At 53.3% G+C, this 14,492-nt stretch overlaps 1 long non-coding RNA gene across 1 annotated transcript in view; it reads right to left on the bottom strand.

Annotated features, from left to right (window-relative positions):
* LOC121480784 overlaps positions 1–14,492 on the bottom strand; it is a 75,529-nt gene that overhangs the window by 32,844 nt on the left and 28,193 nt on the right. The gene's annotated exons all lie outside the window — the stretch shown is intronic.

Below are 14,492 nucleotides of genomic sequence, written 5' to 3'. Positions count from 1 at the left end.
AGCTCTAGCCCCGACACACGCGTAACATCACGTGTCCACCATCACACGCGCTGACCTTATGCATCACCCCACGGGTGTCGGGTGGCCTGTACTCCCCCTTCTCTGCCCCTTGCCTTCCAGTTGGGATTCCCATGACGTCCCTGCCAGACCGCGGACTCCTGCCTTGGTGTTTTCACTCCCAGCACCTCCGTGTTTTCTCCCGTCCCTCTGTCGACACCAGCCACGGCTGCTCGTGTTTTCCACTGGAGCCTCAGCCTTCCCAGGGAGATACTTCCAAACCCTCTGCTGTGTCCGTGTCTGATGTGTATCTCCTCACATAAGCTCTTTGCTTCTCAACAAAAGCCCCAGAACACCAGACGTGGGGCACCAGGTAAGCGCCTACAGCAGGAGGGCTCAGACTCCCTGCACGGCGCTGGGCTGTTCTGTGTTTGCTGAGTTGTAGGTCAGGAGCAAAAGCGTCCTTGGTGTCCTCCTCTCGTGTCTCCTGTCATGTCTGGGTTTCCCCTAGGACTCCTGCTCAGTGCGGCCTGAGGCTGGCAGGAGCCCCTCGGAGGTAATCCTGTTGTGTGGGAGCCCCACTGCTGTGCTGCGAAGGCGTGGGGCAGGGGAAGGGTCCCTGGTGCTGTGCTTCTGCCACAGCCTAGTGCTGAGCCTGCGATCCTGGGCTGTGAACTTCGCCGTGTTCCCCGAATGTGACGTAGGCCAGCAGGCTCATCAGAGCTGGGCACTGCCCTCAACCACATCTCTCAGGCTGTCAGGCTTGGTAAAACAGTCTTCCACTGAGGCCAGGTCTTACTAAGAGAAACAGAAAGTTCTGGATGTGCTCAGAATGGTGACTTTCCCCTCTTCCCCCGGCAGATGCTTGAGGTTTTTCTTCAATCTTCACCCTGAGATCCTGGAGGGGCTCCTGGAGGTAAAACCCACAAGAGCAGAGAGGGTCACCAAGAGTTCGGTCCACTCTCAGGGTCCAGCCACATGTCAAGGTCAGGTGCCTTCATCAGCTGTGCTGCTAGTGGGGCCTCTGCTCCTGGCAAGCCGCAGGCCCCTGGACGCACCTGTCTGACCATCTGTCCAGTTCCAGGAGTGGGTGTTTGCCCTCTGGCCACAATTCTCCAGTGGGAACTAAGAAAATTTGCTGGTTTTCAATTTGTTCAGTGTCGTTCTTGTCGAAAGGACAGAGTTAGGACTTCTAAGCTCCTTGTACATCGGACTAGGAACCGTTGGTCCTTGTCCCTCATCAAAGACAGGATTTGCAAATACTTTCCCCTACTCTTCACGTATCTTTTCAGTTTCATGATGGAATCCTTAGAAGCCCATATTTTTCAATATTGATAAAATCCAATTATCTGTGGAAGTCGTGAGTCTTGACTGACCCTGCCAGGTTCTGAAATCATCACTAAAGACCATGGTAAGATCCTGACATAAAAGGAAAGACACACGACAAACAGGTATGCTTTGAAGTCCGTGGTCGAACATGCTCATGTAAGCAAAAAGAAAAAAATTAACTTGCTTATAGCTTAAAAGAATATTGTGTTGAAATTTTATATTTGCTTAAAAGGTCTTAATTATGTTACGGTGAGGATGCGCTGGGGTCTGATACACGTCATAGCAAATGCACTGATAATCTCAGGTGTGTTAGCCTGAAATCGAGGCCACAGAACATGCCAGGAACTCAGCACAGCTCAAGTCTATAACATCACTGATCTAACTGAATAATTAAAGCACTTTTGTATACTAAAATTTAAGAGCATTTTATTTAAAGTAATTGCATCTTTTTGAGGACATAAAAATCATGCATTCCCATTTCTTGGATGGTTACAAGGAGAAAGCTCTTCCTGGTTTGAGAAAACAAACAATAGCATACTTTTCCTTGCAAAGCTTTGCTGATAAATATCCTTATAAAATCGAATCCAATGAAGCACGTTTACTGTAGTCCTCTTCCCTTCCTGCCACAAAATGAGTCTAAGGTCAAGGAGATGGTGACACAGTAGGACTGTGTTTCGTGTCCTTCGGCAGTGGGTGCTGGTCAATGCTTAATGACTCTTCCATGGGGGAAAATGTGTGTGATTTCCTACATAAAGAATAAATAAATAGTACTGGGTGCCCGGGAGGCTCCGTCAGTGGAGCATCTGACTCTTGGTTTTGGGTCAGGTCATGATCTCAGGGTCCTGGGATTGAGCCCTGCATCAGGCTCTACACTCACAGCAGGGCATCTGCTGGAGACTTCTCTCCCCCCTTGTCCCCCACTTCCCCCGGGCTCAAGCACGGACACGCTCTCTCTCTCTCAAATAAATAAATAAATCTTAAAAAAAAAAAAAACGAATAGCACACAGTTTTTAAAAATAAAGTAAGTAGTGTTTCTCACTGTAAACTCAATAACCTACAACTTTGGTGCAACTTCTGTTCCTTCAAACCCACCTCTGCAAATATTTATAAATCTACTGTCAACAACCTTCGCCAAATTAAGACCACAAAGAAATGCTCGACTACGGCCTGCTTCAGCCAAGAGCCTCAGGAGTCACTGACAAATGACAGCAGTTCTAACCCGAGTGTCGGTGGGCATTTTTGTTCAGGTTCGTGCGCAAGACAAAAGCAAAAAACAATGAAGACTCGTCAGAATCTCACCCGTCTGTCAATGATGTGAGCAGCTTCTTTGCTGAACCAAATAATTGTGCTTGAACGTTAACGGAGCATTTCCTCCATCTCTGTGCCGCTCGTGACATGATGGCACAGACCCCCCCAGTTTCCACACTCAATCCTCGTGGATAACAGCCGCTTCCCTGCGTCGGCTCACACAGCCGATGGAACCATCCATGGGGCCCTGATAGGAAGCAAACCAGTCCCTGCTGCTGGGACCCCCTGCTCGGCTGAGCCCAAACCACCCAGAGGGCATCACTGAACGGGGGAAGCCTGTGTGCAGGGCTCCCCGCAGGGGCAGCAGACACAGAGCTTCCAGAGCGCAGGTGACAGTCAAAACCACTGACCTCAGTTAGGGTATGATGTGCTCTGAGTATCTATGATTCTGTGATATCATCCGTAGTTCTGAGATCATATCCCCTACATCTTCCAATAGACTCTATTTTAGAGCAGGGTCAGGTTCACAGGCACCCAGAGTGCCTGTGTCCTGTTGCCCCCCGCCCACATGCACAAATCCCCACCCTCCATGTTGCCACCACAGGGACGTTTGTCACCCCTGGAACCAGCGTGGACACGTCATCATCACCCATAGCCCAGTCTGCGTTGCAGCGACTCTCAGCGGTGCTGGCTCTGTGGGCGGACACGTGTGCGACGGCCTCAATCCACCGCTGTAACATCACACAGAGGGTCTCACTGCCCCCAAATCCTCTCTGCCCCACCTGGTTCATCGCCTACCACCACCACCACTGTGTTATTTGAGCTTTAAACTGACGCACAGATGCCTGAAGCTGTGGCACCCGCTCCCACAGGTGGTAGGACTCCAAGCCCATGCGCAGGTGGCTCTGCTCCAGTACAGACGGGCCTGTGGCACCACCGAAATCCTACTGCTCGTTAACACGAGCATTTCCCACGTGGTGAGTGGCACCTGAAGGGCTGTACTTTCTAGTACTTTATACAAACACCAACAGTGTAGAAAAGGAAGGGGGGAAGGTTCAGCCACTCGCCTGCTGCCTGGCTCTCGGGTGCACGCTCTGGCACTCAGGCACCTACCAGGGAAGGCCCACCTGTAGGAGCTCCAGGGGAATACGCGGGGTGTGCATGGGGCAGAGGTGGGCCCAGAGCTCCATCCCAGAGGAATATATGTTCCACCAGCTGCCAGTTTCCTGTGGGACTGAGTCCACGCATCACAGCCCCTGGTAGGGGGCCTGGCAAGTACTAAGCTTGCAGCAAGTGCCACTGGCATCATTATTCTGTTGCTTTTAGTGCTTTTATGGGGGTTGTACTCAATAAAAAGCCTGACTTTTTCAGAGTTACAACATAAGTGAGAGATGCAATTCAAATGAAGTCACCAAATTAAGATAAGACACTCGGGGATTATGAAAAGAAAAGGAAGTGAGTAAAACAAATGCATTTCAGTGTGTGTGTCTGTGTGTGCACATGCAGGTGTGCACAGGTGCATATGCAGGCGTGCACAGGTGTGTGCAGGTACGCATAGGTGTGCTGCAGGTGTGCACAGGTGTGTGAGTGCAAAGGCGAATGTGCCCACATATGTGTGTCTGCAAAGGTCCTAACAGACGAAATGGGAAGAATGAAGCTCATTTACAGAAAGGAAATACACCATCATCATCGTGAAAAACCTCCTCCGAGGTACCTCTCTGGCTTCCTTGAGATCTTATAAACAAATAAAACAAACTTCTTTCAGTGATATCTGTGAAGCAGATCCACACAGATATTCATACATTTCCTCAAAAATACATAACCCGTCCAAGAAAAAAAATCCACAATTTGAGACAACCCTGCAGCATTTAAATGTTACAACACCTTTGCCAAATTTTTTAATCTTTCCTTGTTTCAAACTGAATCTTAGATTATCCTATCATGATCTTTCCATACAACTGTTGAGCACGCATAAGCCTGAAATTCATGAAGGTCTCCAAACAGCCAGACATTCTCTGAGCTTCAGCAACCAGTAACTTAGGTCAAACGAGTAGGAATAACCCACTTATTCTCAAATTCACAAGGACTCAGAACACAGTTGGCACAAATTCCTCAAGCCCATGCATGATCTAACGCTTCATTTTAAAAGTGAAAGAAACTTGAGCCAGGAACACCCCCATCTGCTCACGGGTAAGTTGCAGTTCAAGGAACGCAAATGTGGGGAAGGACAAGATACCACCAGGGCAGGTGCTTTGGGACACCACACACGGGCGGGAAACACAAGGTGTGACCTGTGATCCAGCAAAGCCCCCGAGCCCGTGAAGGCACCTGCAGGAGGGAGAAAGATGGACCAAGGGGAGTTCACCTCGGCATCGCTGAAGAGGGCGACAGTCTAAGTGCCCATGATAACACGCATTATGGTCCATCACAAAACACGTACTTCTCACTTCTGAAAGCCGACTTGCTTGGCATCGCCTTACGAGACCTGCATTTTCACATATTGTTAAGGCAGACTATGAGGGAACCACGTGACACTCCTCATCCTCTGACACCGGCGTTCATGCTTTGATCAGTGAGACCATCCTGTAATCATTCCTTTCCTCCACTGTGGGCTCAGTATGTGTGTCCCCCCAAAATACGTATGTTCAACCCTACCCCCAGGGTGATGGATGGGTTGGGAGGGGAACCTTGGGGAGGAGACAAGGTCGTGAGGGTGGAGCCCCCATGATGGGATCAGTGCTCTCATCGAGACCTCAGGAAGCTCCTAGCCCTTCCTCCATGCCAGGACACAGGGACAAGATGCCACCTACGAAGCAGGAAGAGGCTTCTCCAGACCCCGGGTCGCGGATATCCAGCCTCCAGAACCATAGGAAATAAACATCTGCTTATAAGCCCCCAACTATCTGTGGTGCCCTGTCACAGCTGCCCGATGGACCAGGACACTGGGGTCAACCGTGTGTCCAGAAATGAAAGTTCACGTGCATTTGCTGCTTTTCTGTGTGTCTACCGATGCCTCTGCCATGAGCCCTAAATGGCTACTGGCACCAACGGCCTAGTATCATCCTGTAAATGTGTTGAGGGGTGTTAGAAATTCAGCATGGCCTATTTTGACAGCCGCCCTCTTCATCAAGCTCAAGAGCCATCAAAGAAAAGGAAACCAACCTCCGTGAGGCCAGGAGGATGGGCGGGTGTTTTAACCAAGCACACTGCAGCCCTGCACACTTTTTAGGATAGACAGAAACAGGTTTACAAAGACTAATAAATATGAAGACTGTTGATATGCAGATTCCTGAAACTGTTTCCAGGTTCACAGGACTCATGGTTAACAGTGGGTAAACGCCCTACACTGGACAGCGTGGGGGTGTGCCCCGTCCAAACCACACAGCTCGGGACAACCATGGCCCCAGTCCCTGACATCACGAAGTGGTGTGTCCAGAGAGCTCACGACTCTCATCCACCTGACGTTGCCACTGACTGTAGCACCTAAACAGGTGTTCACACCAAGTGTGAAGGCCTCTACCATGAGCAGAAGGTGGGAAACTATTCCCAGCAATGCCTGCAGCAGGAGCCAAGGACAGACCTGTGGGCATGGATTCCCATGCTGGCAAGGCCTCTGCACCCACAGCCAGGCTCACAGTCCCCCGGATGCTCCACAGCTTGAGCGGACGAGCTCCAGAAGCCGACGGCTGACCCAAGGCCAGGCTGAACTGAAAGTAGGAGGCGAGGTTGAACCCATGAGGACAGTTTGACTTTGGTTAACATTCTCCCTTCTTTTTCCTTTAAAAATCACTTTATCAGGATGTAGCTGACATTTGAAAAGTTCAACATACACAAATCAGTGAGTTTGGGGAAACGTACACATGAAACCAGCACCACTACTGAGGCCACGGTTGGCTACCAAGGCTTCCTGCCAGCCCCCGTTACGGCGATGAGTGTGCGCAGGTGCGGCAAGAACACCCTCTGCAGATCCAGCTTCTCAGTGGGTACCAAGCACACGGCATGGCGCTTTCCTCAACTACAACTGCCAAGTGCCGTGGCAGATCCCCAGCACTTGCTCATCTTGTGTGACCTGGACGTCGTGCTCTGTGACCATGCCCTCTGCATCCTCCTCCACCTGGCAACACTGGTCTTCTGTCCACTTGCACTGGACCATTTGGGATTCCTTTTTTTTTTTTAAGATTTTATTTATTTATTCATGATAGTCACACACAGAGAGAGAGAGGCAGAGACACAGGCAGAGGGAGAAGCAGGCTCCATGCACCGGGAGCCCGACATGGGATTCGACCCTGGGTCTCCAGGATCGCACCCCGGGCCAAAGGCAGGCGCCAAACCGCTGCGCCACCCAGGGATCCCCCATTTGGGATTCCTGATGCGAGCAGGACTGTGCATGTTTGTCTCTCTCCGTCTGCCCTGCTCCACCTGTCCCCATCCTCTGTCATGCCATCACTTTACTAACCAAAACGAAACACCCTTTCACTGATATCTTGTTCAACGAACCCCTCAGAATTCAGTAACAAATATCTTATGAGAAAATCTTAATACAAATTGTAAAATAATGAGCCATCAGGGGAAATGAAGTCTGGTGAGAGCCAGGATAATTAGAAGTGAAAGGGATGCTCTCACAAACATTAACCTCGGGGATCCCATTAGCACGCACATTTAGATCCCTCGTTCTGTCTACCTGCACCTGTAAACAACATGGTCTCTAGGGACAGCAGCCCTGGCGGCCTGCGTGAGCATCCAGAGAGGCTGTCGCACAGTGCCTGCCCTCGTCTGTACCCCCACCCATCACACGGATCAAACAGCACAGTTTCATTACTGAGTCTCTTCTGGTTTTGTGAAAATTCAGCTACTTTTATGGTTTCAGTAAGAATCAGTCCTTCTCCCTTCAGGATAAACAGGAGTGTGTAGACAAACATTTGTAACGTTAACAATCTGGGGGCACCTGGGTGGCTCAGTAATTGAGCATCTGCTTTTGGCTCAGGGTGTGATCCAGGGTTCTGGGATTGAGCCCCGCATCAAGCACCCCATAGGGAGCCTGCTTCTCCCTCTCCCTAGGTCTCTGCTTCTTGTGAATAAATAAATAAAATGTTTTTTAAAAAAAACAACGCCAGTATCCAAAGATAAATTTCTTCTCTCAAATTCCCCCGCCACTTTGGGGGCAGTTTAAATGGAAATGTAAAAAAAAAAATAAATAAATAAAATTAAAAAATAAAAAAATAAAAAAAATAAAATGGAAATGTGAAAGAACAGGAGAACGGGATGTGCACACGCTGTGGGCAGCACCGTGGACACCCTCCCAGCACCACGGACAGCTCCCGGCACAGAGGCCGGCTCCCGCCCAAGGATTCAGATGCAGGGAAACGCCGGGACACCTGCACCCCGATGTTTCTAGCAGCAATGGCCACAATAGCCAAACTGTGGAAGGGGCCTCGGTGTCCACCGGCAATGAGGGATAAAGAAGCTGTGGTCTCTGTGTACAATGGAATATTCCTCAGCCATTAGAAACGACAAATACCCACCATTTGCTTCGACGTGGATGGAACTGGAGAGTATTATGCTGAGTGAAATAAGTCAGCCGGAGAAGGACAAACATTATATGTTCTCATTCATTTGGGGAATATAAATAATAGTGAAAGGGAATAGAAGGGAAGGGAGAAGAAATGGGTAGGAAATATCAGAAAGGGAGACAGACCATGAGAGACCCCCAACTCTGGGAAACGAACTAGGGGTGATGGAAGGGGAGGAGGGCGGGGGGTGGGGGTGACTGGGTGATGGGGACTGGGTGTTATTCTGTATGTTGGCAAATTGAACACCAATAAAAAATAAATTTATTATTAAAAAAAAGAAAAAGGAACCTGGCCCCAGGGACAGCTCCGGCTCGGCAGCCGCCTCCTGGCCCCAGGACACCCTCCCTACACCAGGGAGAGCTCCCGGCCGGGGACAGATCCCAGCGCTGTCTGCCCCCAGCGGTGCTGCATCAGGATCCTGCGCTTGTAGATGTGGACACGCCTCACGGATGCAGCAAGGATCCAGGGCAGTGCGGGCGCGCTCACCTCCCAAACAGAATCGCCCGCCTCCCCGCAGCCTGCCTGAGTACCCCAGGGATACGTAACAGGCAGACACAGTCCTTCTGGGACTTTGCCTTAAGGAGCAAAGTATCAGAAACAAGGTAGAAAACCCACAAATCGGGATCCCTGGGTGGCACAACAGTTTGGTGCCTGCCTTTGGCTCGGGACGTGATCCTGGAGACCCGGGATCGAATCCCACATCAGGCTCCCGGTGCATGGAGCCTGCTTCTCCCTCTGCCTGTGTCTCTGCCTCTCTCTCTCTCTCTCTCTCTGTGTGTGACTATCATAAATAAATAAAAATAAATAAAAAATAATTCTGTTTAAAAGAAAAAGAATAAAGGAAACCCACAAATCAGTTGGATGATTCTTTGGGCACAAAATGGGATATTATAAATAACACATGAGAGAAAAGAGCTGTGGGAAAATATTTACAGTACAATGTTGGGGGGAAACAAATTGTAAAACAGTAAACACATTCTTCTATTTACATTACCTGTTACAGAAAACATGAATAAAATAAGAATCCAAATAATGACAGTGATTCTGTCTGGGGAAAAGAAAATGTAGATGAGCTTTTCCTCTGGCTTAACCTAATCTCTTCATTTTTTCCACAAGGTACATGCAGAGCTTTGGTCACACATGCAGATCCAGCTTCTGCATTTTAGTTCTTGCTCCGCAAGTTCTCAGCCGTATTCCATGTTCCCTCAAACGTGTCTTCTCAACGACTGAGCACAGAAAATGCTACCGTAAAATTGTGCCACGAATATTACAGGAGATGATCTGAATAAAGCGTCCAGTAGTGTCGTTTCATGTTTTGTATGATTTGAAAGTTGAGAAAAAAAAAAACGATACTGAGTGTTTTCCCCCGGAACCTGCTCCACTGTACATCTGCATCCCCGTCAAATTCTATCACATCAGACAAACAAGGCAAAATCGGTCACGTTGTATTTCTTCCTTCTTGGTAACACAGAATCAAGGAGCCGCACCTTCAGGTCACACAGATCACTTCAGCTGGGCATGAGACAGAGCCCCCACCCCGGGAGGAGGACCCCCGGGCCAGCCTGCTGCCAGGATGATCTCCCGTGATGTCCCACGGACGCTGTGGGACGCGCAGACCCGCACAGAAACCTGCGGCCCTCTGCGGAAGCCGGGAGGGAGGACACCACACTGGCACATCCATCTGCCTCGTTTAAAAAATGCTAAATTATGGGGATCCCTGGGTGGCGCAGTGGTTTGGCGCCTGCCTTTGGCCCGGGGCGCGATCCTGGAGACCCGGATCGAATCCCACATCGGGCTCCCGGTGCATGGAGCCTGCTTCTCCCTCTGCCTGTGTCTCTGCCTCTCTGTCTCTCTCTGTGTGACTATCATGAATAAATAAATAAAATTTAAAAAAAATGCTAAATTACGGGGATCCCTGGGTGGTGCAGCGGTTTGGCGCCTGCCTTTGGCCCAGGGTGCAATCCTGGAGACCCGGGAGCCTATGTCTCTGCCCCCCCCCCCTCTGTGACTATCATAAATAAATACAATTTTTTAAAAAATTAATTATTAAAAAAATAAATAAATAAAAATACTGCCCATGCCCCTGAGGTGACCTGAGGACAGTCCTGGACATGTGAGGCTGCTCCTTGGGGAAAGGGGAAGAAGTCCCAGAGGGCAGTGGAACAGAGAGAGCACAGCTAAAGCAGGCATAGCTCCGGGGTGGGGAGATGCAACACCAGACTCCATCTGGGGGGCTGCACGTGTGCCTGTGACGTAGGCTCACTCACATGCTCTTCCCCTGCCCTGGGTGCTGCCCCTGGCATTGCTGCCTCAGCCCTCAGGCTTCCTGGTTGGGTTTTCTCCACCCTCATCGCTCAGGCCCAGCTCTGTACCTATACCCACACTCGCTCACTGGGGTCACCCTACCCCTGGCTGCAGATACCACCATGCCCATAACTCCCCTTGTCCACCTGCAGGCTCACACCCAGCGGCCTGTCCAGGACTCGCCCCTGAACCTCTAGCAGGTCACTTGAATGCAGCGAGGTCCAACACTGAATTCTCGATTCCCACCCAAAACCTGTTTCTCCGTTTCCTCTCAGTGAACAGCCAGTCCACGTCTGTGACGGCCGGGATCTGAACCCCGACATGCCCCTGGGCCTGCCGCATCCATGGACCACACTCCCGTCAGCAGATCCCACCAGAGCTGGTCCAAGGTGTGGCCAGTCAGGCACTCCCGACCCCCTGCAGCACCGTGACCCCAAACCACCCCCATCTCTCACCCAGATGACTTCCCTCACCACCCACAGGCCTCCGGCTCCCCAGTGGTTTCCCATGTATCTCAGGTCAAGATGCTGTTGGCTCCCAACATCCAGGGGCTCCCCTAGGGCATTCACCCCAAACCTAAAGCCTGTGCCATGTTGGTGTGATTCTGCAACCATCCCAGCCACGGGTGCCAGGCCCGCTGGCCGTGTACCTTCCTGCATACACGGCCTCCCACGTCTCATCGAATCCCTGCTGATGTCACCCCCCCAGAGGGGCCTCAGGACACCTTCCTGCTCCCACTGACGCCGCTCTGAGCTCCTAGCCCGAAGCATTTCCCTCCTTATCACTGATGGGTGACACACTTCGTATTCAAAGCTGGCTGGGTTTTTTGCTGACTCCACCAGGAGTGAGCTCCAGGAGCGGAGGGTCGTGCCAACTGGCCTCCCCCAGCACCCCCAACAAGCCCTTGCAAACAGACGCTCCATGACTCTCAGGGAAGTAGTTCCAGGAGACACAATTCAAATAAGAAAAGGACCAGGCAAGTGGGACACACAAATAACTCACAAAGCAAATAAGTGTCAGGTGCTAAACGAAGGTGACAGTAGATTTCGTGGAGAACGTGCCCTCCGTTATGCAGCATCCAACAAGCTCCACTCTTCTCGGTCCCTTGGTTCCAACTGATGGGCCCAGCAGGAGTGAGTCCTCCGTGGGCCCCTCCTGCCTGAGACCTGTGGCCACCCGCACGGGCCCCAGGCTGCGGCCTCTGGAAAGTGTCGTCTCATTTCCAGCTCACAGGCTCCTCTGCGGATGTTGTGACTTTGCCCGTAAGGACCTGTCACATCCCTGTTGTGAGCAGGACCCCACTGGTGGCTGCACCTGGCTGTCAGCAGCCTCTGGGCAGGCCCGGGGCACCAGCTTCCCTCTGTTGCCACGTCCTGGGCCGCAGGCACTGTCCACCGGCCCTCAGCCAGCTCAGGTGTGCAGCCAGATGTGACCTGCCACAGTCACTTGCCTGTCCCCTCTCAACAAGGGCACAGGGAACATGGTGATGTCAGCACACACCTGTCTACAGGACAGCCCCCCGGTGCAGGGTGATGTCCCACCCACGAGCTCCCGGCCAGTCCCCTTCTCTGCTTCTACTTCCACCTCTACCTCCGCTGGAGGTTCCTACACGCTGCTCACAGGAGATGCATTGGGGACACCCACGTTATGTGTACGTCTTACTTTAATTTGACGCTACCCAACCACGCAGCCTCAGCCCCGCACCCCGGAGACCGTCTTGCCCTTGCACACGGATGCTCCCCTACACAGGCCCGCAGCCCCAGGCTCCCTCCCCAGAGACCATCCTGCCCTTGCTCCCAGACCCTCCCTTGTCGGTTACTCACTACAAGGGGCTCGAGAGATCAAGGACACCTCCCTACTGGCCCTGACGGAGCTGTGCGAGGCTTCCTCCTCCGGGCAGAGGCCTGCCCGTCCCGGTGTGGACCCCTAATTCCCTTAGACTCTTACCCATGCTCACGTGTACATGCCCAGCAGAGCCGTCCATGAGCCGGGCAGGGATCCTCTGCCCCAACAGCAGCCTGTTCCTTCTGACTCGTGCACTGTGACACACGTGCACACCTCTTCACAGTTGGTAGAACACCCTCCCAGGTACTAAAGGACACGAAAGCCCCAGGCTCTTACCCAGTGAGAACCAGGAGCCTAAAGCAGCAGTCACAGCGGGAGGTTTGGCAGCCGCCTGCTGCAAAAGCTGATGGGAACAGGCCTCAGCCCTACGTCATGCCCTCCAATGTCTACCCACCAGCCAACTCTGCACGAGCAAGCAGCTGTCCCTTGACGTCCCCATGGTAGGATACTGACCTCCTGTCAGTGTGGACCCCCGTTAACATGGGCGCCAGCCTCTCCAGGGCCCTGTGACCAGCAGCTGGCCCTCCAGGGAGCGAGATCCTGTCTGCGTGGACACAGCCTCTCTGGGGCCCAGTGACCAGGTGGTGTTCCTCACTGTTGGCTGCTGCAGAGGCCTGGGTGTGCGGGGATGTCTGACAGCAGCTGGACCTCTGGGGGCCATGCAGTGTCGTGGAGGCCCTTGCGCTCTCTCAGCTGCTCCTGCCCCCGGGACCTGCCCTGTTCATCCTAGAACCAGCCTCACCCTCCAGCACAGCTGCTGCTGCCCTGGGTGTGCTGACATCTAGGGCCCTTGGACACGGGCTCCCCCGGGGCAGAAGACCCTCCTGGATGACTGTCGTCCCCATGCCCAGCTCGGCACATGGCAGTGCTAAGTGTGGGATAAACGAACAACAGGCACCTCTAAGGTGACCGTGGACCGAGGCAGGCCCCCATCACAGGGCGTGCTCGTTTCCCCTCCGTACTGCGCACACAGAGCCGCATGTGCACGCTCTCTCCTCCTCCGCGCAGAGCCTGTTTTCCTGGGTCCACAGCACACACAGGACGGCAAGGACCATGACTGCCCCGGTGAGGCCCGGGCGTCCATCACATGACGGACAGTGTCGGCACTGGTGGGGCTCTGGGAGCCTCCGAAGCTTTGCTGACAGGTCTGACCTTTAACCTGCGGGGGGGTCGGCAAACTGCAGCGTCGCCTCCTTTTATAAGGTCTTATTGGAACGCACTGGTGCTCGCGTTTGCACGTCGCCCTTGGCCTCTTTTGTGCTCCAAGGACAGAACCAAGTACGGGGGCAGGCAGGCCCGGGGGCATCCCTGGCAGGGCCCAGGGAGAGATGAGGACACAGGGCCCCTTCTCCAAAAATCAAGACTCTCAAGACGGCGACAGCAGAGCCTCCAGCCTACAACCTGTGCGACAAAGGCTGAAGGACTAGCGTCTGGCTCGCTGTGGAAAAGGCCCAGGCAGCCCTGCTCCCGGGCGGGGCCCAGCACCTCCAGGCACCTTGGCCCACGTGGTTTTCTTCTTTGCAGAGAGTGGGCTGCCCGCCGGCCACCTGGGCCTCAGGACAGAGGCCCGAGCAGATGAGGAGCTCACCCCGGGCAAGACTGGCACCCTGGGGCCGGGGGGTCTCCCTGGGAGAGCAGGAGGGGCACTGGGAGCCGAAGGCCTCCGAGCCAGGCACCCACTCCCAGGCCCCCCCCCCGGGGCTGCCCGGCCACCCCCACCCACCAGGCAGGTGCTGCGTGGACCATCCAGCCCAACCCGAGAGCAGGTGTGCGGCCCGACCCCCCGGCCCCCTGGGGCTCCCGCCTCGTCTCTGCTTTTCAGGGAGCTGGACGGAGCTTCAGGGTGACGTGTGTCCTGCTGCCCAGCGAGGGAGGTGCCTCACAGAACACGCACGCCCAGAGCCCCTTGCTGGGAGCCTCCCTTCTGCCTGCGAGGCCATGATTTCTCAAACCGGACAAAACGTGGTCCAGGCAAAGGCGGTTGTTCATCCTGCAGGGAGACGCCAGCAACATGCGCGCTGTCTTGCCTGTATTTCCTCTCGGGGTAGGAGGCTCCCAAACGTCAGTGAAGGCACGAAGCAGCCAGATGGGAGAAGCGCCCATTGGGGAACTTGCAGATCCAACATTCAGCTGTCGAGTCTCCTGTGTCTGCGTCCCGGCTCCTTCCCGACACCCTGCGCTCTGGTCAGTGCTTCTTGG

The sequence above is a fragment of the Vulpes lagopus genome, chromosome 22 (assembly GCF_018345385.1).
Source record: "Vulpes lagopus strain Blue_001 chromosome 22, ASM1834538v1, whole genome shotgun sequence".
Taxonomy (NCBI): Eukaryota; Metazoa; Chordata; class Mammalia; order Carnivora; family Canidae; genus Vulpes; species Vulpes lagopus.
Note: the sequence above shows the minus strand (reverse complement) of the source record. Positions and strands in the feature narration are given on the sequence as shown.